This window comes from Xiphophorus couchianus, chromosome 11 (assembly GCF_001444195.1).
Source record: "Xiphophorus couchianus chromosome 11, X_couchianus-1.0, whole genome shotgun sequence".
Taxonomy (NCBI): domain Eukaryota; kingdom Metazoa; phylum Chordata; class Actinopteri; order Cyprinodontiformes; family Poeciliidae; genus Xiphophorus; species Xiphophorus couchianus.
In genome coordinates this window covers 14,742,786-14,765,139 of record NC_040238.1, presented here as the reverse complement: position 1 = coordinate 14,765,139, position 22,354 = coordinate 14,742,786, and the positions used below count along the sequence as shown (strand labels likewise).

The following is a 22,354-nucleotide window of genomic DNA, read 5'->3' as shown; positions in this document are numbered from 1 at the left end:
TAGAAGCTGAGAGGCCTGCGTGAACATCTGTGACGGGGAGCCGCGGCTGTTGGCAGGAGGCGGCGCCAGCTGCGCAGGCCCAAGGATCTGACTTTCCCCCAGGAACGGCGCGGGCACAATGCTGCAGAACTGCGGCGTGAGCTGACTGTCATCACGCCTCGGAATATCACTTTGCTGCCTTGCAAGCTGCTCTGAATGAACACCTGGACTCCTCTGCGATCTGGGAATTAGGGGGAAGGAAAAACACCACCACGGCAGCAACATTAGGCAAGCCAAGTGGATGTGAGGAAAGTTTGGAATCTTGCTCAGGTCTGTGAAATAGCAACGCTACTGCAAAGTTGCTACGTTATGCAGAATAAAGCAATATACGAGGCCTATTAGGCCCGGAGGCACAGGCAGGTGATCAATTTTCTGCATTCTGACAAACACTCAGCATTATACATCGGAAAGCCTAGTTTGTTGCTTTAGGTCTCATTGTTAGATTTGTTCAGCAAACATTTAAAAAACTGGTGGTCGTGTGGATCAGAGGGGTGGTTTGGATCTCTTAACCAGGAACTCATTTCTGTTGGATCAACTGTCAAATCATCACAGGTTGCCTGGGAGGAAAATCTGAAGCCTCGTCTAAAGGACTATTCCATGCAGTGATTGCTACCTGAAAGTCATTCACTTTCAACGAGAAGAGAGAGGAACCGACTTGGCCGTCTCATTACTTGGGACTGTAGCTGTAATGTGGGAGAAAATCTCCCTGTTACTTCTGAGATAGGGAAAAAAATTGGAATCTCAGAGTATGATTTCTGGGAATCCTTCCACAGCCGCTGCACTGATGGGGGGAAACATAAACAAATAGATGAACAAATCAAACTTTAGCTTTCTGCTTGATGTCTTTTACATCTGGAGAACGAATTTCTCGTAGCTAGTCTTGATTTTTTTTTCTAGTTTTTTTGTTTTGTTTTGTTTGGGTTTTTTTGCCAGAATGATTAGAATGAGATTGGAAAAGTAGCTGAAATAAAATAGAACTGTTCCCTAAATCTTTTTAATAAACATTTGCCACTCCTAAAATGTAATTTTCTCTCAACTTTTTAGACAATATTTGACAACACATGTAGCCACTGATGTGGACGATCACTTTATTTTAGAAAAGTGATATGAACGGAAGTCTACGAGTTAAAGGGATCATTTGAATAATGTTTGAGAATCTCATAATATTTAATAAATTGTGAATTTTGTATGTGAATGGGGATATAATCTATTCATGTTTTATAGTTTTAGCTGTTAGCTGCAATCTAAGCTAGTTATTGGTTATAAGATGTCTAGGTCAGTTATAATTACCATAATATTGTTTTGGTTTTATGTCAAAAGAAAATGTAACTTTCAACATTCCTAGATGTTGAAATATAAAGACTAACTGAGGGGTGCCTCTCAGTATTTTATCTAAGAATCGGAAATGTTGGTAAAAACCAGGACATGTCCAACAAATCTGTGGTAAACATTGTGCAATGTTTGGCATTTCAGCTGGCACAGATTTTGTAAAGGCATTTCGTCATCTTTCTAAAGTGGTTTAAAAACCACACCGAGGTCAGCCATGCTTCTCCTCATGGATTACCACAGTTCACAGTTGTCAATTACAGTCATTGACTTCTGGTAGAGCAATGGCGTTATAATGCTCACATATGATGCTCACATTGGAGTTTATTGCAGTCACAAACTCCAACCCTTTGACAGGAGTGTTTATGGCCCACTAAAGAATATGGTGAGCACTGCAAGTCATTCCTGGATGAAAATAAATGTGAGAGGGGAAAAAAAAACATGGCAATATGCCGCACCAGGTCTTGCCACAACAAAAACTCCAGCAGGAGCTACACAAAAGATTATACAAACTGGGTTCCAGTGCAGTGGAATCCAACGTTGCTCTCTCACAGGTCACAGGTCATCTTTCTCCAGCTGCCAATATCGGCACATCTCCAGATGACCAATAGGCCACTCCTCTAGCTGATCACCTTGCCAATACTATAGCTGACCACGAGACCACTCCTCCACATTCTTACAACACTTGTCATCCACCGAGCTGCTCCCTCATCAAGCTGTGGTGAAAAACTAGGAAATGGAAGGAAAAGCAGAACTCACTGATTTACTGGTCAAGATGGAGACTGAAGACGACCAGAGAACGATGTCTGAAAGAAAAGTTTCCCAAAGAAGGGGCCATGTAGGAAACAACATAAATCTGTATTCGCTGAACTAAACTCCCAGAAAGCCAACCAAAATAGCTCCATCTACTGACTTCCTCTTGACCCAGGATCAGGGCACAGAGGCAGTAGCAGCCGAAGCAGAGACCTTTTTTTTTATAGTATTCCTATGGCCTTATTTGCAAAACGTCACTCTGTGTTCAGATCATACTTTGCAATTAGTATTTATGTTGCAGAGGAAAGAGCTGTACCATTTAGCAGCAGACATGTGTAAGTACTTTGATTCTCATTTTAAATCCACCAGCTTAAAAGAGCTCCAAGCTACAGACAGAAATATCTATCCATCGTCTCCCCTATTGATCAAAAAAACTCAGAAGAATCACAAAAACTGACGGTAGGTAGGATTTTCTTCTGCTTTCCTAGTTAAACCTCATCCATCTCATATGGCTCCTTCTTTAGCATTCTGTTGCAAATGTTAAGCATTGATCTTTGGTTGCATCTTCATACATAACTGTAAAGCAAAACTTAACATTATGCTTTACACTTTGGTGATATTGAACTTCCTGCGAGTAACAAGCAAGACTACGACTAAAATTATGATGTACATGTTTCTATGTTTGAGAAGAGCCAAGAAAAGCGGCTGAAGAAGTGTGGATGATTCCTGATAAAACCCAGCTGAGTGAAAAGTAATTTGACCTGTCCGTATGAATTCGTGGGAACGAACCAGCATGACGACGCATCCCACAGCACATGCTCAGCTCCTGATGAAACATCACTAATTATGAAAAGAGAAAAATTTACGGGGCTTGCAGAAGGAAATTCCACCAATGGTCTGGGCACTTTGGGAATAAACCAGAGTGCAGTGTTGATGGTGCTAGTTAGAGTGATGGGAATAGCTTTGTGATCTTTCATTATCACTCTTCCTTCCTTCATAATGCACTTTTCCCTCTGCCCCATCGATTGCGGGCAGAGGACGTTGTCATTAAATCAATTCTTCCGAGAAGAGAAATGCTTTGTGTATGAACAGTCCTTGCCTTCCTTACTATCAGTGACAGCACCAGCAGCAGCACTGAAATGAATAAGGATGAAACTGGAGAGAGCTAGTATGCATGGAGCAGGAAATTTATTTTCTGCTTGCTCGAGCCGTTCTATTAGGCATGTCTGTTTGTTTCCATGCCAATAGAAAGGCGCACGTGCGGGCCACCAAGCACAATATTTCCTTCTGAGTCACTTATTGTTCCACCATTTAAGGAAAAGTCATTTTCAAAACTGTTCATTGGAGAACATGGAATATTGAGTGAGAAAACGGTATTATTTGTGAAACAATGAAATTAATATTTAAACTGGCTCAAAAATAATTAACCCCCATTGCCATTCAGGAAGGAACATATTAAGCACATGCTACCATTCAGATATGGGAGCTTTCTTGGATGTATTCATGGAAAGAATATGTTCTTTCTTTAGCTTGCTTCTGCAGTTTCAGGACATCCTGTCAGACAGTCCCCATTGGAAGACACTGTTTTCGTCAGCCATAAAAACCTATTTGACACCCGAAAAGCGGCACTGTGCAAATGACAATCTGAGCAGAATCTTTGTATTCCAATGAGGTAGAAATCCCATTTTTTTCAGGGAAAGACTCTAACCCAGATTCCAGGTTCTCCAGCCTAGTAGAACACTTCTGCCATCTAGTGGGAAAATATGCAACGCTCCAAGTCTCAAAGGCCAGGTGCACACAGACCCATGCGCCTCACGTTTGAGTGTGAGGAAAATATTACATTTAGAATTTTTTTATTCTGAGTCAGTAGAAGACTGAAAAATGTAAAGAATAAAAAAATAAAATAATAATAATAAAAGCAGTTTTCTCTTTTAGGAGCATCAACGTGGACGTGAAGAGGATAATAAGGAGACTTTCTCCCTTTGAATTTAGAACTGATTGAAAAGTTGATTGACTGCAATGTATTCATTTTCTTATGCAATGCATTACAAGGAAATGAAATTGCGTATTTTTCCTAATAATTAGCTTTCAACCGGTTCACTTGTTCTGACAACTACAGTGGGGTAGGGAGAAGGTGCTGGGGGGTGGGGCCTGCTCAGATTTATCCCTTGGCCTTCCAGGCTTCTAGCCGGCCTTCCCTTGGGTAGGATAACCTGCTCAAACGAATCGCACCAGCTACCTCTGGACAAAATGTGTTGGCACAGAGGAGGCAGTGGATCATGTTCACAATCAAAGAATTTGAAGAGGCACTTGGCATGACTGAGGTAAATATTACAGTTTCCAACATCTTGGACATTACCACTTTTAGCTCTAAAGTTTATTTTAACATCTAGGTCAAAACTCAGAAACTGTGGGAAGAAAATATCTATATTACAAATGTGTATTGATATTTCATGCTATAATAAAATAATTTCATGTTTATCTGGTTTATCTATGGAGAAAAACACGAGTGTATTAATATGAATATGGTTATGATTTTGTTTACCACATCAAATATTCATTATTAACTATTTGTAATAACCTTGTCTTTTTAGTTTTTCTCCTGACAAATCTCAGGCTGCAGCATGTTCTCTACACTGATACATATTCACCTACCCACCACATGCCAAATGCTTGAAACTGTAAATGTTCACAGGAACATTTACGATACAGGTAAGAAATTCCGATAGTGAAGACACTTCAAAATTAATGAACAGCTTAAAATACTTAGTTGATGTGACATAGATGTTATAGAATCCTTCCCTTCTTTATGTCCTCACATTTAGAAGAGTTTTATACATATTTGTCATTACCTCATCAAACTGGGCAAATAGGAAACCTTTCAGTTAAGTAAATGCATACAGTTTTCCAACAGGAACTTGTTATTCATGGCTTTTGGTTAGAAAGCTTAAATGCCGAATATACCTACATAAAATCACAGGATAAGGATGAGATACAAGAGGAGGACTGAAGTAAATAATCAAAATACAAACTCAGAAGAAACCCAACACAACCCGGAACCATGACACTTGCCTGGTGTGTGAATAGCACTGCACAGGTGCAGCTCGCCTGGCTTTGCCTGATGTAATTACTTAAAAGAGTCACGTTATTGTCACATTTTGATTCTGTGTAGCTCCAAGCTCTGACACTGCGTAAAAACTGACCATTTTTGTCATCTCCATCTTGAACTGACCTCGGGAAAGAAACGGTAATCACTGCAAAACCTGCCTTATCCCCTTTATTCCAGCCACAGGGCTTCAACCCACACTTCCGGATGGCTTGGAGTCATTGGAATGGATCAGGATCCTTGTGCTGCACTACTGAACACGGTGGATAGAAGTGATGCTAATGGTTTAGAGAAAGCAATCCTATGATGCCTCTGGCAAAACTAGTTGTGCTCTCCGCTATCTGTTTTCAGTTCTGTTCCAGTTTATCAAACAAGGCCTTTGGCCATTTGAGGGTATGTATGTTGCTCTTTTAGACAGTTTCATCAGGCAGTGTCAACATAGTGATATAGTGCACCAGTGAGTGCTATCCAGGAAGCCATTTCCTTCAAATGCAGCCTGGCGTTTATGGTTGTTAAGCCAACTGCAAGAATTCTCTTTTATCTGATGCAACAGTGTAAACAAATGAGGCTGGGTCTCCCATTGTTTCCTTGTTCTTTAATGAACCCACCAGGGAAAACAAAAAGAGAGAGAGAGCGCGGATATTGTGTGAATTACAATGAAATTCAGAGACAAAAACGTGCTTTTTAAGACAGAATGGGAATCTAGTGTGATGTTTATTGAATAAATTGAGCCACCTGAGTCTGTCCGCAAACATAGTCCAACGTTTCCTATACTGTGGAGGTACTGGAGATATGACCAGCAGTGAAGCGCCTCATATTTTTTTTACTCTCATCTGCCTTTGACAAACACTGTCTGCTTCAAACTCAAAGTTTTTGTTCAGAGCAAATTCTGAACAAAAACTACAGAACAACCAATAATAATTGGCTCTGTGAAAGATGGAAACTTAGACAGGTGTTCAATTTCAATTCAAACCGCAGACGACCCGCTGTGCTTGATGCTCAGAGATGAAAAAGAAAACAGCTTTCTGGTTTTGCTGTCCACTTACAGAAGGATATTCTATTATTTTTTCAAAAGGTGTGTTGCTGGTTTAATGATTATGTTTTGGACTAACATGATAACACTTTATTTATTTACTTTTTACTCTTTTGAAGTTTTAGTTTTGAGGAAAAAAAAAAAAAGTAACTGCTTTAAAAATGCTTCTACCTTAAAGAGCGTTCTCTTCTTCTTTTTTTTTCCGTACAGCTTTGAACAGCACCGAAAAGGATTTGAGATTTTTCAATGTTTTATAATTGGATTATGCACAACTCTTGCACAACTTCAACTATGTTTTACTGCCTTTCAGTTAATCTTCCTTAGATCTTGGAGCTTTGTAGGACAGCTAAGACATAAAGGGCACACTGCTACCCTCCATATAGATCAGCAACAGAACCCCAGGATTAGCTTCGGCTCAGTGGCCGTTTGTAATGAGTCGAGGGAATGCTGCGAGATTCAGTGCAATTGACTGAAATAACATGTACTACTTTAGAAATCACGTTAATAAAATAAGTATTGAAATTTGGTTGATTAAATGGGACCTGGGATGAGTTTCTGATCCATTCCCTTCAGACTTCACAAACCAATCTTGAGACTTATTTAAAGGTCTAATTACAGGAGATGTACTTTCTGCCATTCCTCATTTCAGTTCATCACACCGCATCACGTCAGTCATCTGTTCAACAACCTGTTGAAATACTGACAATGCAACAACACATCATTTAAAAAAAAAAAAAACAACTTTAATATGCACAGTCTTATACTTCACTTCAAAATAACGAAAACACCCACATGGTGTCAAGCCTTCTGTTGCTGACCTGATGGCTTGAAGACTTGTCCTCAAGGGAGGGTCACAATCAGAAACAAGAGAAAGTCCCTAAAACTAAATGATTTCTTCTTAAAGGTCAGACTGATGTTATTGAGTCATTACACACTCAGAGCATTTCTAGTCAATTCCCAATGCTTTGATGAGAAAAATGGACCAAATTAGCAGTAAATTGTTTTCCAAACTCTAGGTTCTCCTCAGTGCAAGAGATGTCCACCTACAGCCATCATTAAGTAAAAAAGCCTGTGGGAGAAGGTATGAGAGGATGACCTATTATGACCTATGAGGTGAGGTGCAAAAAATCTTGTTCAAACGTCTCTCACAGTCTAATAGAAATGTGGTGTTAAATAAGTAGTCAGTCATTATATTTTGGGCCCAGAATACATGTATCAATTTCTAGAGCCTTTTTATTCTGTCTCGTAGTGTCGTAGTACTCGAGACCAGGCTTGGTCTTGACTCGGTCTCGATACTCTCTGGTCTTGGTCTTGACTTGGTCTCGATACTCTCTGGTCTTGGTCTTGACTTGGTCTCGATACTGTTGGAGGCTGGTGGTCTGGTGGGGAGCAGTCTTTTTCCACCAGGGGGAGCCATGAGGTCGCGGTTTGGTGGAGGGCGGCTCCTGCGCACCTGTGCGTAATGGGCACAATCATCACCCGCATAAGAGGAGCGGACGACGGGTTCTCCAGCGCCAGAGTGTTATACCAGTAATGGTACCCAGAGCCCCTGAGTGATTTATTATTAGCTTCGTCTGAGAATCCGACTTCCCGTAATCATTCCTTGTTTTCCTGTTTTCAGGTGCATCTTTGTGACGCTGGGTAGTCGGCTTATGAGAACCCGGTTCTGGCCTTGGATATCCTCCTTCGTGACGCCGGTACTCCCCTGTCCGCCCTCCACATCTCTCCCTTCGCTAAAACCACCTCCCCCGGCGGACAAACCTCACCTCACCCAGTAAGCTCCTTACCGAACCCGTTTGATTCCAGTTTTCAGACACTTACCTCTCCTCCCTCCTGCACTCAGCACTTAGACGATCCTGATCCAGCTCCTTCCAGAAGACGTTTCCCCGCCCAAAAAGACTCATCTGTTTTCTTTGAGAAGAAAAACAATAAACTTACTTTATCTGATTCATTGTGTTTCTGCATGTGGGTCAAGCGCGTAGCTTCAGGCATGACAGATACTCTCTGGTCTTGGTCTTGACTCGGTCTCGATACTCTCTGGTCTTGGTCTTGACTCGGTCTCGGGTTAGGTGGTCTTGACAACAACACTACTTGTCTTGGATCACATGAATCTTTTTATGAGAAGATGAACTCAGTGACACATGAGTCAACAATGCCCGATTAAAGTACACCAAGTTTACTAAGATATTGCTGACCATTACACCAGTGCAGTGGTAGAGCAATCCCTCACCGTTCAGTTAGTCTAAAAGCTGTGACTCCAATGTTGAAGTAGTTCTAAAGTTTTAGAGCTACTTCAACATTGGTGGAGGTTTTTGGTTTTCTTTTGCAGTTTTCTGGAAGTTTGTTCCAGATTTGAGATAAATAGAAGCTGAATGCTGCTCCTCCTCGTTTGGACCTGAGAGGTTCTGGATGGTTGGTAGAACAACAGCAGATTTTTAACGGTGCTAAGCCATTCAGTGATTTATAAACTAAAAGAACTATTTTAAAGTCTATTTTCTGAACTGAAGGGAGCCAGTGTAAGGATTTTAGATCTGGGGTTTTGTGCTCAATCTTCCTGGTTTCAGTCAGAACAAGAACAACATGCATGGATTTCTCAAGATCCTGCTGGGGCATTAGTCCTTTAATCCTGGAAACATTTTCCAGGTGACAGAAGGTTGACTTTGTAACTATCTTTATGTGGCTCAGATCTGACCACACTCATATTTCAGGCCTGATCGCTGGTGTCTAGCTGTAATAACTGACTCTAGATCTTTCCTCTTTAGGTCCAATAAGCAAATGACAATTAAACTGTGACAAACTAGATCGACATTAACAAGATGATACACAAGGGAGCTTAAGATTGAACACGCTGGTCATTAACCCACTGCACCACCTCCAGTCACCCCCATTCTCCACCAATTACCTCTTCCACCCTTTCATCTCTGATCCCACTTCCCAGGCTGTTGCTAAGTTACGACAGCTTTGAGTCTTTGAGGCAGCTGCTGTACGTCGTTTTATTCTCCAACTTCTGTTCCACTGATGTGTCAGAGAATTTGACATGTAATGTGAACACGTACAATATATTTCAATTTTGCAAAAAGAGAAATAAAGAAGCTCTGAACTACAGAGCTTCTATTTTTAACAGACGCTGGTGTGACGCTCCTTTGGGATAAAAATATAAACCATGAAATGAGATGGTGCCGACAGATTTTCAGCATTGAAAGTAGTTAATTGTTTTGTGTTTTTTATTTTAAAAACTGCCTTGTACAGAATGCTAAGCAAAATTAGAAGTTAACCTTATAAACATCGCCTTGCAGTGCCTCTTTCTTTTTTCCAGGTCTGAACTTCTGATAACTACATCTTTAAAAAATTATAACTGTCCCTTTAGCCTCTCTAAGTTTCAACAACATCCAACATAAATCGCTGAGACATACAGCTCTGATCTTTTAATAGCCAAATGCCCCTCCAAAGGTCCCTGCACGGCCCTGCCATCTGCAACAGTTCTTTCACCGACTGCGCCTTTATTCTACAGAGAACTAAAGTACTGCACGAAATTGATTGGATACAGAAGAGCAGACATTAAAGTAGACATCGTCGTTTCCTGTCCACTGTGATGTGGTCTGACGCTGCTGGTGGCTCGCGATGTACTCTGTTCTCCTCTAGAGGACAGCAGAGCTTCAAACAGCTCCATGTACGGCCAAGCCTGATTCCACATGTGGCTGACTTTGTTGTACACTTATACCTTTGTGTCTTTTCCAGTTCCAACATTACGCATTCATCATCTACACTGTATTGCTACGGCAATGTATTTGTAGCACTATTTTTTGTATTTCAGTGTTTTAAATCATCAACAAATGTTAATATCAAAAAAATAGCCTGAATAAACACGTTTATTCCCACATTTAAAAATGTCAGCGTCATTGCATGTTTTAAAGCGCAAGGCCTGTTTAAGTTCATATCACAGAACCAAACTCAACCTGCCTGCTCCAAAACCATATTTTTAATTATTTTTTTAATTTTTTTTTGATGAGTCATTCCGATGTGAATTTGCAGGTGTACTTCAAATCATTGTTCTGCTGCACAACCAAAGTGCACTTGAGGGCAGAAACTGTCCTGAAGGATTTTCTGCTATGGAACAGAAATTCATGTGTCTATTAAGTACAGCGACCATTCTGTCCTAAAGCAGCAAAGCAGCTGCTGTATTCTTTATTTTTGATCATTTGCAGTTACGGCCTTGGGACTCTCTCTGTGATGGACGATGAACACTGACCCTGACTGGGCCAGCAGAGACCTACACCGCTTCACAAGTTCTTGGATCTTTCACGACCTCATGGATGAGTCGACTTTGTGCACTTGGGAGTAAATTTGGTCAGCTGGCTTCTCCTGAGAAGGTTCTCTTTTGCCCACGGTTTTTGTTTTTACTTATGGCAGTGGAAATGGCTTGCATTCCTATTCAGGCTAGAAATGCTACTTAATCTGTTTAACTGTTTTTGCTTTGCTTTAAGTTGGAGCTCCATGTGTTGCCCTTTCAGATGTTTCCCGTCAGAATCTAAAGGCGATTTCCTGATTCTACTTGTTAGGTAGTAAAGCGGAACTCAGCTTTCATAAAATATGGATTATATCGTTTAGTGAAGAATTAAACAGCGGCGGTGATTACTTTTTCACCATTTGGAAATGCGTTTCGTATTTTCTCAGATTATCTTAGTTTGATATGAAAATGTGTTTGACTTAGGTATGACCAAAAAAATTATTCCCCCTGTAAAAAAATGTTAAATGACCTAATTTCCTCATGAAGGATTGAGAAGTCACTCAACAAATAATTGATCTTACAAATTTTCACTGCAGATTTCAGTTAACAGCTTTGGTTCGTTATGATTTTGTGCCACAAATTCCACAAAAATAGAAAAGAAAATATAGAAAATTATAATTTACGCATGTATAGATATTTTTTTTTTTTCAGACACATTTATTCCTCCAAAAGATAACAAAATTGAACGTCTTAAATAACATATCTGTTGAGACAGTAGGAAAAGATGGGACGAAGGTCTGCAAGAGGATCAATTTTCTCCCCTAAGGCTTGTGGGTTGTATCAAGTTTAATGCAGAGAGATTGTTAGAGTGCAGTGGTGGAACGACTGTGTTTTATCATCCCAAAGAGAGCTGGAAGGTATGGACGGCTGCATCTTAAGTATGTGAGGGAACTGAGCTAAGCAGAGCCTTATATGTGTTGGAAACAGAATGAGGATCAAAATAAAGCTTCTTAAAGGCAATGCCGGCTTAATATCTAACAATGTTGCACTTCAGATTCTCTAGATGGTTTCCAACGTTATCCTGCTGCTAACTTTGCATCTCGCAGGCCAGAATAATAAAAACAGTATGTCAGCAGTTTTAAAGTGGTCGTTGTTGACATTGGGAGACTTTTGAAGGACTGGGAAAATAAACTTTCTTACTTTTCAGACTCTGTCTTAGACAATACAGATTTGGCTCTTTAACCCTTCACCATCCAAAATGTCTAAAATACTGACAGAAAACATCTTTTATCCCAGCTGCTACAAGCCTGGCCGATTCATTGTCAGCATTTTGTATGTCTCATTTTGCATGTGGCCACTGCTGTCCACACAAGGTGCTCATTGGAGGTTATAATGTTCACCTGACTTGATTCGAATCCTAAAACACTTTGGCCGATAAGTTTGTCATCAGTTAAAAAACTCTGCAGGATGAACGGCCAGATCAGGAACATCTCTTAGCATGACTGTACTGATAAAAGCACCTGAGGTGAAACAGCTTTAAGAACAGTAAATGTTTCAGAATGAGCTGCTTGCCTCTGATGTTCTCTTTCCCGTTGTTTTTCAATCGGCGTCAAAAAAAAGAATGCTCAAACTTTATGTGAAAAAAATTATAGTTAATTTGAACTGACGGCTGTCTTGTACTGAGACGCCTACTGTATCCGACATCCTACATCACTATTTCATTCTTAAATTAATCTGGCGCGAGTCGTCCAGAACTGTATGAAGAGGCAGAGGGGCAAAACGACCAGCGATAAGCAAACACTGAAGCAGGTGTGTGTTACCCAGCGAAAAGTATCTAGTGCAAATTTAAAGACGCTAACAAAATACCTGATAAACTTCATCGACTGATGTTGGTTGTTGCTTGTTTTATGTGTGTTTATCTTCATTCAACAGTTTATATTTGGGGGAAAAAAATATAGTCTGTTATTGTAACAGAATATTCAACAAGGGGGTTATGAGAAAAATTGTTTCAAATTTGTAATTCCGTTCTAATTCTAATTAATTCTAATTCTAAGCATAACTACGGAAGCCCGTTTCTGCAAACTCTGATGAAAAAATAATAATATCTCATTATAATCTCATCATGATGACACAAGATCTCATGAGATTTCTTTTAATCAGTGGTGTAAACAAGCTTTCGTACACAACGCATGCATAGTTGTACCAAATTCAGTCAGTAGTCATTATAAATAATCCTGATATCGAAACCATTAATTTCGACAGAACTTCCAGACAGTGGATCACAATGTGAGTGCTTTCTGGAGTCTTCAGTCTATGCCGCACCTCCTACCGGGTTCTGGTGTCTAGGTCTCATCTCTCTCACCTAACAATCTTCCAGGCTGTAGTAACTCGTTCCTCTCAACAGATTAGGTCCAGATTGCCGACTCTTAAACGTCACGTTCCGGACACTTCAGGCAATCTGTCTCTTGGCTCAACAAAATGTAATCATTTCCTTCAGATCTGCAGGGTTCCTTCCAGCTGTAGAGCCTATTCTTCGTCAGCCAACCTGTCTTGCATCACAGTTACTGCTAGCTTGTCAGCTGGAACATTGTCTGAGAAATGTCACTGTGATGTAAATGAATGGTGCCGTATGAATAAACTCCCTTACCTATTATACATGCAGCACATCAATTATATGATTTCAGAGACGCTTCCTTTTTCGTAAGGTCCAGAAAAATGTTTCTTCTAATGTCTTTTTTTTTTCTAACAGTTTTATGAACATATGAGTTTATTTTAATACTGTTGAAAACAAAGTAAATATAAAAACAATAATTCTAAGATTTAGAAACCGGAATAATGTTAGTTTACTCAGAGTAAGAAGAAAAATGTTTTGTGCCAAACAGCATCACAAATGAGGTCACAACAAACCTGGACATTTGTCACAAACGGCATATTTTTGTTGTGTGTTTGATTTTTACTGTGCTAAAGCAGAAAAAGGGTTATTGTTCTCAATATGCAATTATGCTGGAGCTGTTGGACGATAGCAACCTGCATAAATATGGCAAATAGACCAGGGTCCTCTGGAGTCATACAGAACAATCACACATCATGTTATGCAAAGAAAGAAAAGCGGCAGGTTTAGTAATATTAACTAAACAGGTGATAAACCAACCACCAGAAAGCTGCAGCAGCCTTCTAGAAGCAAAAAGACGTATTATTACTCTAATCCAATTGTGTGAGGATGACAGGCTGCTGGTTTCAGCTGTGAAAAGCAGTCAGGCCGCAGCTGAGAATGCATCACCCTGTCTGGACAGCCGTGGGAACACATTATGACTGAACAGTGAGAGGAAAATATCTACGGATTTGTGTCGTCCTCTCTTGGGCTGAACTGAGTCACCTCCAAAAGTAAAGCTGTTCTGGTCTGCACCGTCTGAAGACAGCAGACCAGCCCCGGCACTGCGCCACCGATCAATTCCACTCTCAGGCTGGTAAAACATTGATTGATTTTTGATTTAAGAATTTCTTCTTCTTCTCCTTCTCCTTCTTCTTTGCTTCTCTTTATCCACACACGAAACTTTAAAACTGGTTTTTACTTTTTATGTTTGAGAAGGCCTATCGGCACAGGCAAACTAAAGAATTCGGTTAGACGTTAAATTCAATTGAATAAAAACCATCTGGACAAAAAGGGAGGTCAAAGTTAAGGGCAGCTTAGAGAAGCCAATTAACCTCAATGTATCTTTTCTGGACTGTTAGCTGATGTTGGAGTGCCCAGAGACAAGTCTACCAGGCACAGCTATGTTAAGCTAATGCTTGCTGCTGGCAAGTAATGTTTGTACACTGAAGAGAGCTAGAGGTGTTGTCAAAGGAACAGCCCTAGCTGACTCAAATAGTATTTAAACCTTTACTGGCCACCACACACAATACCCCCCCATCCGTGCCCCACATAAAGTACATGTTTTACGTTACCTGTTATGTCTATTTTTCAGTTTGTTAAACTCTGTTTCTCTTCTGACTAGACCATAACTGTATAGTCTCACATAAGTGCGAGGAACAGATACATAAAATATGGGCAGATTTCTCATAAGGCTGCGTGTCGCTTCTTGCGTTTTCCCGTCTTTTGTCTTTTCTCCTTCTACTCAATAGAGCCTAAACGACACAGTAACTTTTCTTTCTCCCAGCCCTCCTCTTTTTCTTGACCCAAAGCCATCTGTTCACTCTCTGCAGTCTGAGGGAAAAACTGTTAATTCGCATCTCACTTTTTTTTTAATTTGGAAAGAATTGCTCAATTTGTCTCCCCTCTCCGTTATCTCAGAGTCAATTCTACCAATCAATGCCATCTGCCTAAAAAATGGCTTTCTCTCAACGTTACTGTGTCTCTTCGTCAGACAGTTTAAGATCATGCAGAGAAAAAGGTACAAAGAACAAAATTTCAATCAGTTATTTAAGTGCTAGAAAGCTTCTTTGTTTTTTTGTCATAAATAAGAAAACCGTCAAACTTCACCTGCCTGTTCATCTTTTTCTGTCCCTCATCCTCGGAGTAGGTCTGTATCTGAGTTACTGACCAAAGCTCTAAAGCATGACCCAAACAGTAATCAAGCTGGACATTTTAAAGTGCTTCTCAGTCTTCGCACCGCAAAGACTTTTTTGGACAAAATGCTTACATGAGGTACAGGAGACAAGAGCATATTCACTACATGAATAAAGCCATAAAGCAAAGTTGACAACTTGAAAAAATGTGGCAAAGTGTAATGAAGTCTTACTTATGACTTAGAATAATTTCTTTTTAATAACAAGTATTTAGAAATATTACTTATTGTTTTAGAGGAAATTGAGTTCCACTGAATTTAGTTTTTACTAAAAGCTAGATCAGCTTTCAGTCGGCTAGCTCCGCCGACTGAAAGCCATCTTCTCTTGCGCTTCTAACAACTACATGTCAAGAAAAAACTCAATATTAGATATGCAAACATATGGGGCTGGAGACCATAAATTGAGAGGCATTTGGGAGCTGTAAGAGCAAAAAACCAGCAATTTCAAATCGGTAGCTCAAAATAGATTGAATAAATAATGGTTAAAACCCTTTTGTGGATGGATTAAAGAAATTCTGCTAGGTAGAGTTGGCCAAAATTCCTCCACATTGATGTAAAATACACGTCAAAAGACTTGATGGCAATTGGTGCTGCCATGGGTGGAAAAACCAATAAGGGTGATTATTTTTCACAAACAGGCATAAAGGTATTTTATCTGTCCCCTAATAAATAAAATAATTTCAGTCGTTTTTTATTCTCCTTTTTATTGTCTAACTTAACAGTTAGTTTGATTATGTGAGCCATATAATTGTCATAAAAAGAATTTTTTTAGGTTCTAAACATTACAACAGGTATCAGTTCATTGTATCCTATTTGCATCGTCAAACATAGCCTCCATATTTTTTTATTAGTAAGTTAATAAAATAAAATTGGCTTTATATCTAGACTTTGTCCCGAAGAAAAAAAAAAACACTCTTGGCCTCCAAAACAGAGGTCCACAAAGAGAACAATCCCTCGGCTTATGTGTTCTCTATCGATTCACTTTGGACATAATTACATAAAAGCAAAGCTGTTGGAGTCGTAGCATTTTCTATTCCGAGTAGAAATCACTCCAAATTTAAACGAGGTCCTCTAAAGCTGCAGCGCTAGTTGCTGCTAATGGTGACTCTGCGTCGACGACGATGCCAGACAAAGTGGAATGTGGTTTAGCTAAATTTCATGAAAGCACAAAAAACACTACAAACACTTATCTCAAGTGCATGCCCACCCACACACACACACACACACACACACACACACACACATCAGAGCCTGGGAGGAAGTGTACTCAGGACTCAACCGTAACAGTGCTGATGACATGCAGAACACAGTCCTCGTCATCTGCTCTGTGTCCCTGCTGCTTCCACGAGAGACGCCCACTTGCTCACTTGTCAGCTTCGACCTTGACAAATCTTCCACTCGCTGATGAAAAACCAATAAGCCGGAGTGTGCTTGGGTGAAAATTAGCGTCCTTTAACACCGAGGCTGTCAAGCTGCGTGGTAAAGAAGAAACCTGCTCCTCGCGTAATTTTCCACAAGTACCTGCTTTTCATGTATGATTAGAAAGGAGGGTCATACAGCACAAGCTGGGCGATAAATTGCTCTGATGAAGTCACAGTGGCAGCTCTGCCTTTTGTTCAAAGAGCAGTTTGAATGTGAAAGGAATTTCATTTCGGATTTACGCGTCCCTTGCTGTCGTTTGTCCTCGCTGTGGAGTTGTGGAAAATAGGAATGGATTATTAAGCTCGGAGTTAAATTCCCCCTCTTCCCCCATCCAGTGTGGTCCAGAGCGGAGCAATCAGGCCTGCTTCATTAGTCCTCTGGAGCACTTCACCTACAAATGTGGAGACAATTAAGGCTGCCATTAGTGGCTTTCCATTCAGTTCATGTTGAGGCCAAACTTGTTGAAAAGAAAAGATGAAGATACTTCAAGCATCACAGAGGAGGGGACTGTTGGTTTTGAAGTCCTCGAAATAATATATATATATATATATTTTCCCCTCATACTCGTTCTTTTTGTTAGAAAGTGTATTTATGCAGTGCTGAGAAAAAAGTATTTAACCTCTTAAATTTATTTCTCAACTTTAGTTAAGGTCCTTTGCCACCTTGATGTGTTTGAGGCCATCAAGTAAATTTTAATGTTAACCAAAGATAAACGGCAGCTTTGAAATTATTTCTTTTATTGGGGCAAAGAATCTAACCAATCCCACCCGGGCCTTGGTGATTTTTTTTAAGTCTTTGTTTTTTCAGAGCAGCCTGATTTGTGGAATGATAAAAAAACCAAAAAATGCTCAAAAAGAAATTGTATGACTATATGAAGCAGGCTGAAATAATAATAAAAAAAACAACACATATTGCTCTGTCCTAAGGCAATTTACAAACCGATAAGAATGAAAATCACAGATATCCATCAGTCTGTCTTGTAACCCTGAGCAATTTGTAAGGCTTTCGGGCGGCAACCACCTACAGTGAGAGATTTTATTGAAAAATAAAAAAGAAAGAGTCAGCTTCATTCGCCAAGTTTGTGCACATAAACAAGAAATCTTACTTTGGTTCCACTTTGCTCTTAATCAGGACATTTTAGATATAAACATATGAAAAGGGAAATAAAAATAAAAATGTGCAAAAGAGGAAGACAAGGCTGAAGTAGTGCAAGTGTAAATCGATAGATGTGGGCACTCTGACTCTCAAGTGTTCATTAGAGAGGCAGCCTGGGGGAAGAAACTGCCTTTGAGATAGCTGTTGTTTTCTTTCTTTTTTTTTTTTTTTTACAAATAGCACTTTGCATAGCCAACTTGAAGGTGAAAGATTGGGCAGTTTCCATCCAGCACATGGGCGTAAAGGACAGAGGTTTACGCATGGAACGTGTCCCTCACACTTTCTTCAGCCGCAACAGTTGCTCAGTCTGTCATCATGTTTTCACCTACTTAGGAGAGTCGTGACTGACATGAAGTATAGATAAATAGATTTCAACAGACATCCGAAAAATTTGGTCCCCTCACTTCTGAGATAGCGGCCCAGGATGTTTGGGGTCTGCGGAGATTTTAGCTGTCCTTTTCCTCACCCTACAAAGGAGGAGTCCTAGTTTGACGTAACAGCGGATCTTCCTGTCTGTCTGTAGACTCGCCGTTGTCCTGGATCATATGAGCCCCCTTAGGCGCAGTAATTTACATACAAAGAGAAGGGAGCCGACATACGGCTCGGAGGAGTCGGGGTACCTGGTTCTTGTGCAGAAGCACACCACAGGTTCCTCAGGGTACACCTTTGAAGCGGAATCTCAAAAAATAATGCAAATAATTATAATGTATGACTTTTTTTTAAAAATAGAGTTAACATTTAGTACAAAAGTCTTTGTTTAGAATTGATTGACTTTGGTCATTCCTCCATAAAGATACACTACAGGTATCTCCGTCTTGACGACTGTTGCTAGGCAACACAGAGTTTCAGCTCCATCCAAAGATTTTCTGTGTGGTTGAGGACTGGAAACTGGCTAGGCCACTCAAGAGCCTTGAAATGAACTCTTACGGAGACACTCCTCAGTTGCCCTGGCTCTGTGTTTGGGCTCATTGTCATGCTGGAAGCCGCAGTCGTGACCCATCTCCAATGCTCCTACAGAGGAAAGAAGGTTGCTGTCCACAATCTTGTGATGCATTTCGCCATCCGTCCTCCCCTCCATACGGCGCCGTCATCCTGTCTCCTTTGCAGAAATCACCCTCAGAGCAGGATGTTTCTAACCTCATGCTTCGCGTGACGTTTTCATTATTTTTGCCATCTTTCACTGAGCCGTCGATGCAGCAAACGAGAGCGCTGTCGTTTCCTCCCAGGGCAGGCTGTCCAGCTGGGGCCTTTTCTGTGTGGGGATCTGGGCGATCTCCTTGTGCATGAGTGGGTTCTCCGTAGGTCTTCCAGCTTCCCCCTCAAAAGCCCGGAACATGATTGTTAGGATAATTGGCCACTTCAAATAACCCGTACATGTGAGTATGTGGGTGGATAGATCATTAAATTTTTTATTGTGATGACCCAACCCCTCTTAAGCTTTGCTTTTTGGCTTGTTTATCGTTTCTGTTGCCGATACTGAGTGGGTGTGGCTGGGATGTGCTGTGCCCCCGTGTTCTCCATGTGATAGCTAGGGCAGCAAATTATTTCTTAGTTTTGAGGGAATCTCTGAATCCCTCAGTTTTTGTAAATCTTTTTATTTTCTACATGCAACACTTCACTCGTCACTGTCTCACCCACGCCTGCTTCCACACTTCCGATTGACCGACAACATTCTTCCTTACCTTATGTTTTCAAAAAAACAAAAGAGTTTGGTCTCCTGACTTCTTTCATAGCAAAATAACACCAGCTGAGTTGCTTTCACCCCGCAGCTTAAAGAGGTTAAAAATTTGGTCAGTGTTGGGATTCTATTCTGTCCCACTTCTTCCACGGATGCCGTTTCGACACTACCAGGCAGCTACAGGGTGCAGATCTTTCTAGTTTAATTACAGGTTGTTTTTATCCTGCGTTTACAAAAGAATCTGCGGACACGTTTGGAAAAAACAGAAAACATCTCCGTAATAGGGTGACAAGCAAACAAGCAATGTGCTCTGAACTGAACTTGGATGTTTCAAGGCTTTGCTTGCAAGACATAAGTCAGAGTATAAATGTTTCTCAGCATGATTATAAAAGGCTTTCATCAATCGGTAATCGCTCCATCTCCGCCAGTGAAAGAGCAATTAGAAGAGTCGCAGTCTTTGCCTTGTTGTTTTACATTTTACAAGCTTTCAGGAGAAGTAGAGGAACACTTATGGCCCAACTGTTTATGTGACACAGAGCGGCTTTTCTTCTCATATCAAGCCCACATCCCGCAAATGAAGCATTACCAGGAAACACAAAAAGACATTTCAGTCTCTTGATCTAAGTAGCAACAAGTCGCCTGCCTTTACCGTGAACCGTTGCTCTGACCAACGCTGTCCTACAGTCTTTCCTCTTAATGTTCAGATTTATTGAATGGCATGTCTGTTTCAACTCTGTCGACCTTTTTTTTTTTTTTTACATCGAGCGCTCCGTTCAAAGGTTTTACGAAGTGTCGTGAAATATTAACCAGGCTGCATGTAAAACAATATGATAATATCACATCATCAAAATGTGGTAATTGCATATTGCTGAATTTCATTATGAGCTCTGCCACGGCACATCTAATCAAAGTTTTGCCAGTGATTCATCAGGGAAGCTTCCTGGGAGGGTTTGCTCTAATTGTACTGTTGACAGCAGTAAGTCATCTTATCCGGAGTTTCTCTCTCCGCCACACAGGGACGACTCCGAGTTCGGTGCAGGCGAGGCCGAGCCCCTGCCTGGCTGTATTGGGAAACACTGCTGTGGGGGCGGGCTCCAGCCAGGGAGTTGAATCTGTAGTCAAGCATCTGCAAATTCAATCTTCCTCATAAACAAATTGCTGTGATCTGTTGGTGGCTAATTAGCACAACGAGCAAAAAGAAAATAAACTGTGAAGAAAAAAAATGTTAAAACGGCTGACAGCTCTTGCAATTGCTTCCTACTTAACTTCTGATACTGACAGATAGACAGATGTAATAATATCTTTCAAATAAATAGGTCTATGTAAAAAAAAAAAAAAAAAAATCAAATGTCATGGATATTTCTGGAAGGCAGTGTGTGTCCCCATATCCAATGTAGTCAGAAAAAGTGCAGAGTGCAGCACAGCCATGTTATCCTGGCACCTACTGCACTGTTTGGCATCAACCATCCTGCAAGTTTCAGTAGAAACTGGAAACAGGACAAAATCAATCACTTAAAAGCCCTTCTGGTGATGGCATGAACCATTTTTTCCATCAGCATTTGTCACACAGAACAACTACGACAAAAATATTCCACAAAACAACAACCTTCAACTCCACAACTCTCCACCTTAAAGCAATGCAACAAGGGCTGGGAAAGACAAACGGGAGTTTAAAATCCTACCTGCTCCTTTAACTCACTGGTATGAAAAGGTTTCAGGTTTTTGGAGCAAAAAGGGTCATAATTTGCACATTTATTAAAGTCTATAGTGCTAGATAATAACTGGTATTAAACACAGCATTAGATTAGGGCTGAGACGATTCGAGTACCTCGATTATTAAAATTCCTCAAGGAAAATTTATCTGCCTCGAAGCTTCATTAATTTATGTTTTGTTCTTTAGCGCACCGTGTTCCGGGCGGGACATTACTTGCGTTGCGCAGAGCTCTGACTTCCGCCTCTGAGTTGTTGACGAAAGCTAAGTGTTGGTGGCATAACGTTCAATTTTCAAGTTCGGCTTCAGGGGTTTTATTGATTGATCATAATGCCCGGGTTTTCATCGATTTTTTTGGGGACCAGTAAGAATCCTTAAAATGACTGGCGCGATGCCTGGAGTATGGCAGCCTTTCTCCTCCAGGAGATGCTGGTTGAAAGTGAACGGCGGGAAGAGGCTGCGGGATTATTTATACAGGTAAACGGATAGACTGAACACGGCGGGCGGCTGAGTAACTGATGCTTATAGTGTAAGTGTAGCTTTATGGACGAACAGCACAATGAATTTCATATCATCCCGGTCTGAACAAACGGGTGGCGGAAATCATCGTGGTGGTAGATGAGTTTCTGAGTGTGACGAACGAAGGTGTCAAATCCCGTTGTTAACAAGGACACAAAAGCTATAAATGGCTGAGCAAGGCATACCTGTCAAGTAAACTTAGAAAGTGAGCTATTATTGTTACAGGTTAGTTTTCTAAACTACAAAAAAGTAACTTAGAAATGCTCAAATATGAAAAGTTTGACTGATATTGATATCCAATAGTAACACTGGTATTATGCTGGTGATATTTTATCAATTTATTTACCCGATTAATCATAAGGATAATCAATAGATTACTCGATTACTAAAATATTCGTTTACAACTGCCCTACATTAGACATTTATTTTAATGCTACAGAAACACCAATAGATGCATCACATAAAAATCAGAAATAATCCAACTTCTCTGTCCTTTTCAAGGACTTTCCACAGTCTCCAAGTACAAATATTTAGTTTTTAAAACAGAGGTACAGTTATTGTTCTCTAAATCTATTAAAACTCTGGTCGCCTAGATAAGAACAAACTGCTGTGACTTGCAGTTTGCATGGAAAATACTGGGGGGAAAAAAAGGCCCCAAAATCTAATCTCTACAGAATAAAACAATGTTTTGAATCCACATCTGACTCAGTGGAAGGGATGTGTTAGTTCTGCCTCATGTCATATATGGTAAAAACAAAAATACATTTTTGCCATGATTGTTGAAATAGACCTGCTTCCAAAATCTCAATGCAGAAAAAA

The 22,354-nt window shown here is 40.4% G+C and overlaps 1 protein-coding gene and 1 long non-coding RNA gene across 2 annotated transcripts in view; one reads left to right on the top strand and one right to left on the bottom strand.

Moving 5' to 3' along the window:
- The window catches only part of ntm (neurotrimin), a 257,381-nt gene that overhangs the window by 108,554 nt on the left and 126,473 nt on the right, over positions 1–22,354 (bottom strand). The window lies entirely within an intron of this gene.
- Positions 7,626–8,208, top strand: LOC114153312 (uncharacterized). The gene is made up of 3 exons (XR_003597304.1): positions 7,626–7,793; positions 7,879–8,031; positions 8,101–8,208. It is a non-coding gene; the product is annotated as an uncharacterized LOC114153312 (long non-coding RNA).